This window comes from Balaenoptera ricei, chromosome 11, assembly GCF_028023285.1.
Source record: "Balaenoptera ricei isolate mBalRic1 chromosome 11, mBalRic1.hap2, whole genome shotgun sequence".
In the NCBI taxonomy this organism is placed as follows: domain Eukaryota; kingdom Metazoa; phylum Chordata; class Mammalia; order Artiodactyla; family Balaenopteridae; genus Balaenoptera; species Balaenoptera ricei.
Genome location: NC_082649.1, coordinates 88,435,444 through 88,441,969, shown reverse-complemented (window position 1 = coordinate 88,441,969; position 6,526 = coordinate 88,435,444). Strand labels below are relative to the sequence as shown.

Sequence of the window (6,526 nt, the reverse complement as noted above, 5' to 3'; positions counted from 1 at the left end):
GATGGGTCTCCTCCAGGAAGGAAATGCCCTGGGTCAGCGTTCCCAGGAAGGCATGGGCTTCCTCCTCGGGCTGGGGCCCGGGTTAGTGATGCCTGGAGGGCTTCCCTTCCATGGCTGAACTGGCTGCCTGGAAAATTCCAGGTTTGGCTGGCTGCCCACGGAACTGGCCAGATCTGGCCGTGTCCAGGCGGTTAGCTTCAGCTTTCCCTCAGAACAGATGGAGCCAGCGGTGTGGCGATCTTAAGCCCTGCTCCTTCCTTCCTGTGAGGGGGCGGCCCTCAGTTGAGGCATAGCCCCCAAATAACAGCCAATTAGAGACGGGGTGGGGGGTGTGTGTGACCTGACCCCGCCGGCCCCGCTCCCTGTTCTCCGAGCTGCTCCACTGCTCCCCCGTGTCACCTTGAGCAAGTCCCAACCTCCCTGAGCCTCAGTTACCTCGTCTGTGGCACCTCCAAGGCCCCTCCCCCAGCTCTGGGAGCCAGAGGCGCCCATTGGCTGTAGTGAATCACAGTTTTCACCACGCTTTGCTGACCTTTTCCCAGGACCAGCCACGCTTGGAGCCGCAGCCGAAGAGCAACCGGTTCTTCAGCCGAGAGGCGTGCAAGTCTCACCCTCAGGTGTGAATCCCATTTTCTCACCCTTGGGGGACATTTCCAAACCTTCAAAGCATCTACGAGAGGCTGACTCCCAGTACAGGTTTCTGGACAGGTGGACCGCACGCCCCACGAAGGGCTTAGCTATGGCGACTGAGCGGAGGAAAGCAGGCTTCGGGAGGGGTCCTCTCGGCCTGATTGAACACGCTCGCCCGGCGGTCCTGAGCCCGGCCTGACAGACGGCCACGCTGCGCCGCAAGGCGGGGGCTGCTCGCGCTTGAACGTGCGCCTGCGCCACCTGCGGAGCTTGTTAAAATACCGGTTCTGATTGGTCAGTGTGGAGGGGCCCCCGGAGCCTGGTGGGTAGGCAGAGTCATGGTCCCTCAAACACGTTCGCGTCCGAATCCCAGGAGCCTGTGCAGGTGACGTGGCAGAGGAGAATTAAGGTTGTGGGTGGAATTAAGGCTGCTCGTCGTCTGACCTGGTGACAGAGTACGCTGGAAGGGGGCCCAGTGAAACCACAAGGGCCTTTAAATGTGAAGGGGGCGGGGCAGAAGCGGAGGTGAGAGTGAGGCAACGTCAGAAGGAATCAATCTGCTGTTTCAGGCCTTGAAAGCAGAGGCACGGAGCCACTGCCCAAGGAATGTGGGTGGCTTCCAGAAGGTGGGGAGCGTAAGGGGACGGCGTCTCCCCAGAAGACCCAGAAGGAATACCCCCCCCCCCCCAGCAGCTGGATTTTCACCCCGTGAGGCCTGCTTCAGACTCCTGACCTCCAGAAGGTAATAGCTTTGTGTTGTTTTGAGCTACTTAGCTTGTGCTGATCTGTTACAGCAGCAAGAGGAAACCAACGCAGTTGGCATTTCTGACAAGCTGCCGGGTGATGCTGATATTTGAGGCTTAGAGCTGGGCTGGCTGAGGACTTGGAGGTGGCAGAGAGCTGTTCAGTGGCTGTTCCTGGAAGCTTCTCATAACCTGGTTTTGCCCCTGTGCCCTTGTTCCTCCCTCGGCAGAGATTATTTGAGGTCCCTTGGGTGTCTCGGGATATGTCCCAAGTCGGAGTTTCCTGGTTTGTGGGCTACAGCCCCCTGAGAGAGAGCTGGGGGAGTTCCTGTAAAGCCCCCGTACTCTTGTGGGTGCTGTCTGGTACCCAGATACGTGATGCGACATGCAAATTAGATTTCTCAAATATTATGCAGCTGCCATGAATAGAACAGTAGTGGAGGGCGGTGATTTAGAAAAGAGGCCTGGCCCTCTGGCTAAAATCGTAACTCTATCAGGACCCAGGTGTCCCTACGTGACCTGGCCCCTCCCTCCTCCTCCAACCCCACCTTTGCTCATTTCTCCCCATCACACATTAAGTAAGTAAGCTCCAGCCCCGTTGGCTTCTTTCTCGCCCTTGAACATGGGTCTCTGTTGCTTCCGTATCCGAGGGGCTTCCTCTTTATTCTCCCTGCTTGTGTTGAAAGGCACCTTCTTGGGGAGCCCTTCCCTCATGCCCCGAGCAAGCTCACCTCTTAATCTTTCTTATTGATTTGGTGCGTTTCCTTTTAGTGGTGATTACAGTTTGTAGCTACGTATTTATTGGAAGCGTTGGCTTGTTTATCACCTGCGTTTCCGTCTGCATTGAGTTCAGCAAGGGCGGGGCCAGGGGAGTTTGGGTTTGCCTGTGCTCAGCGCTCTCACACGTTATGTGCTTAGTACATATTTGACTAGGGAAGGAATAAATAAATGAATGGGTGTACCTCTAAGCCTCCATGAGGAGAATTCTGGAGTGTGTCCACTTTCCTCAATGCTCTGAAGCTACAACCCGGGGGTTACCACCGTCTCCTGAAGCACTGGTCCCTGAGCCCCTCCTGTGAAGTAGGAGCCACATGGCCGACAACACTGCTCCTTGTTTTCCCTCACATTTCCTTTCTCCGTCTCCATCTCTCCTCCACACCCCCATGGTTTATCTCTGGCACGAGGAGAATGAGCTTTGCTGCTCTCCTCTATATGATTGGTTGTCTCCTAATGGGAAAAATAAGCTGCAGCCTTGGTGCCTGGCATCCTTTCTTCCATTTTAATCTCAAGTCAGTAGGGCTTTTGTATGGCATGAAGCTGAATACTAGTATTGACTTTTGTTTTATCCCAGAACTAGCGTGGTTTGTGTGAGTCCTGGCAGCTGCTGGAAATATTCTGCTTCTGGTCTTGCATCTCATCCTGGCGGGGGGAGCATGGGCTGAGAACACAGGAGCTGACTTCCATTGTAATGGGCGGGGCAGTAGGCTAGACCGCAAGGAACAGCTTCCCTTGCACAGAGTGGTATGAGGGGGACGTGTGCCCCGAGCTGCCAGGGAGCAGTTGTCTCTGGAGAAGTTTGGGGCAGAGATGACCATGTGATCTGAGGCTGATGTGAGCACTGTAGGATCTGGAGGCGGGTGATGGGCAAGATCCAGCCACAGGGACCCGGGATGATGGCTGGCTTGGGGGTTACTCTTTATCATCCACATTTCCCACCATGAGTGGGAATTGCTGAAAATCTCAAATCCTTATAGATGAGGACACCGAAACTCAGGGAGGTTAAGTAGCTCATTCAAGGTCATGCATTCAGACCATGAATTCAAGTCTACCTGACTCTAGATCTTTTGTAGTCCTACTGCCTACTGCTTTCTCCTGTGCACTTGAAAACTTCCTGCTGTGTTCTGCAGGTGTTTGCTTGTATATGTCAGTTCCTTAAGAGAGATGCTTCATTCTGGCTTGGGGATCTGGAAGCACTTCCTGGGGGAGGCGCAGTGTTTGGATGTATGTGCAGAAGGGTGAGTGGTACACATTTGAGCATTACCTTCTCAGCGTCCATTCCTCCTGCTTCCAGCAATAATGCCTGATTTGGGGAGGAGTGGGGAGGCAGGGAGAATCTACTCATCACCAATTCTCAGTTTGTATTGTTTATAGAGTCTAAGCTTAGCTCCAGGAGTGGAATATAGGGCCTGAGCCTAAGCCAGTCAGTGTATCCCATCTTTCTGGCCACAGGTCAAGGATGGTCACATGTCCTAAGCAGGTTGAATCAGAGTAGAGCTAAAAATATTTGAGGCAGCTATCAGAAAAGGTTTTGGCTCTATCTAGCTGGATTTGAACCTGAGTGGAGTTGAGGTTGATACCATGGTAACCATATTGTCACCATGAGGGGAGAGTCTGGAGTGGAAGGCTCAACTGGAAGATGGCTAGAAATTGAGTCCCAAAGTATGGTTTGATCCTTGATCCAGCTGTATCTGAAGCTAAACCTACCTTTAAACTTTCCAGCTCTATGAACCAATAATTTCCCTTTTTGTTTGTTTAAGCCTGAGTCACTTTTCCCTGTCACTTGTAATGGTGACAGCCCTAGCTGATACAGGTAAGGGGGGGTGGCCAAGCGGTGCCAGCTGGAGAGAGAAGTACAGAGAGAAACATGTTGTCGGCTTGAAAGTGTGGGAATGAGGACGTCTCTGTATCTCAGTAAGTTCATGATATGTATCCTATTGGAAAAATGCATAGAATATACTGTGTTAGAGCTCCCCTACACTGCCCCACAAGAGGATGAAGAAATTGAAACTGCTTGCCCAGAACATCAGTGTCCTGTAGTGTTAATAGGTGTTTCACTAGGGAAGGGATTGTGTGGGCCAACGAATTTGAGAAACACGGGAGCAAGTAAAGAGATAAAGAATTCACTACCAGACCTCTTGAAGCCTTTAAAATGCTAACATGCATTGTGAGCTCCAAGGAGAAGAGAGAGTGTGTGTGTATTTCCAGAGTTATTTTTCTTGAAGCATCTCATGGGACCAGTGTTGCAAAGAATGTTTTGGAAAACATTGGCTTAGAGAGCAGTTTCTGTGCAGGCTTTAAGGGAGCCTCTTTCCAGAATGAAAAAGCTCTGTGAAGCCAGGAGTGCTCATCTAGATGTGCTTAGGGCTGGGGCTATCTATAGGCAGGGGCTATATATAGGCAGGAAAGGGAGGTAGCTCTTGATTCAAGGGCCCCAGAAATGCTTTCTATATTTAAGTTGCCCACTGACCAGCCAGCAGCAGGATTGAAATTCCTATGAGTAGGGGCAAAATTTGAGCTTGGAGGAAATCTTCAAGAAATTCCTCTTGAACTATAAATGCAGAACTGCTTGGGCGCCATCTCTAGTTTGCATTCATTCATTTATTTATTCAACACTTATTTACTGAAAACCTACCACGTGCCGGGTACTGTTCAAGGTACTAGGGATCAATCAGTCAATCAGACAGAAATTCCTGCCTCTGTGGAGCTTAAATTCTAGCAGATGGAGGCAGACAGGTAACTATATACGTAGATAGTATGTTATGAGATTAAAGAGGAACAGCAAGGAGTTTAGCGCAGCTGGATGGGGTGAGCCAGGGAGAGGGGTGGGTGATGCTGGGGGCGGTGACTGTAGAGCCCTGGAGTACCTTGGCTTTCACCTTGACGGGAATGAGCATCTACTAGCAGGTATGAGCAGAGGTGGCACGTGATCTGCCTTTCATTTGTAAAGGATGGGTCTGGCTGCTTTGTTGAAACTCAAGTGCAGGGGCCAAGGGTGAAAGCTGGGCGACCGGGGTGAGGCTTTGCATTTCACCTGGGAGAGATGCTGGTGGAGTGGTCCAGCGCTATAAACAAGTGGAAGCGGGGAACAGTCGCTGGATGCCTTTTGAAGATGAAGCCAACAGGCGGTCCTGGAAGATAGGAGGTGGGGAGTGAGAAGGAGAGTTGAATGAAGGCTAACTTTTGGTCCATGGAACTGGAAGAATGAAGTTGTTATTAATGGAGATGGCTAGGCCTGCACTGTGTCTAGAAAAAAATGAAGCCAATGTTTAAAAATTAGTTTGTTTTTTTTTGTTTGTTTTTAAATTTTATTTATTTATTTATGGCTGTGTTGGGTCTTCGTTTCTGTGCGAGGGCTTTCTCCAATTGCGGCAAGTGGGGGCCACTCTTCATCGCGGTGCGCAGGCCTCTCACTATCGTGGCCTCTCTTGCTGCGGAGCACAGGCTCCAGACGCACAGGCTCAGCAATTGTGGCTCACGGGGCCAGTCGCTCCGCGGCATATGGGATCTTCCCAGACCAGGGCTCAAACCCATGTCCCCTGCATTGGCAGGCAGACTCTCAACCACTGCGCCACCAGGGAAGCCCTGTTTTTTTTTTTTTTTTTAATCCACATTTGTAGACACTCTTGAAAAATGAAAAGATCGGCAAAATCAGGCCCACCTTCTACCTGGCTTCCATTGGTTCAAGCTGGCTGGCCGCTCTTCCCTTGGATGGGCAGGCACACTCTGTTCCCTCATTTAGATCACGTGCCTGGCCCCTTAGGGATTTCAGTAGGCGACTCTAGGGATGGATAATCAGTAGCACAGTGGTCCTTAAACTTGGGTGCATGTAAGAATCACCCAGAGGGCTTGTTAAGATAGCTCTCTGGGCCCACCTGCCGAGCGTGGGATATGGGAGGTCTGCGGTGGGGCCTGAGAACCCGCAGTCCTTCTGATGTCCCAGGTGATGCTGGTGTCGCTGGTCCAGGGACCACTCTTTGAGAAGCACGAGAAGGTGCACGTTCTCCCCACAGCGTCCTTTCTCACATGCTTGTGGACAAGGTTGTCAAATGTTCTGGGAGCGGCCTGTAAGGCGGATGCATTTTGGCATCCGTGGCAGCTCTGGTGGGGGCAGTCTAATCAGCCAGGAGGTCCTTTGAGGACTGGGGACACTTCAGGGTTTGTCAGGGCTGCAGACGGCGCATTTGGCTTGCTGCTTTGTTTTTGGCAAAAGCTGACTCTCCTGGGTCGAGGTCACCAGCAGTTGGGACAGGGTGTCTGAGGCCCAGAGGAGAACCAGTGAGACCCCAGCAGGAGGCGGTGTCTTCTGGAGAATCCAAAGGAAAGATGAATTCCCTGCAGCCTGCCCAAATTGCTTGCACAAGCTTTCTCCTTAT

At 51.7% G+C, this 6,526-nt stretch overlaps 1 protein-coding gene across 1 annotated transcript in view; it reads left to right on the top strand.

Moving 5' to 3' along the window:
- The first annotated feature begins 239 nt into the window (after nt 1-239).
- The window catches only part of PROK2 (prokineticin 2), a 411,215-nt gene continuing 404,928 nt past the window's right edge, over nt 240-6,526 (top strand). Inside the window, exons 1-2 of the transcript XR_009505932.1 lie at nt 240-617; nt 1,200-1,372. The gene's annotated coding sequence lies outside the window, so the exon portion shown is untranslated. The remainder of the gene's footprint in view (nt 618-1,199; nt 1,373-6,526) is intronic.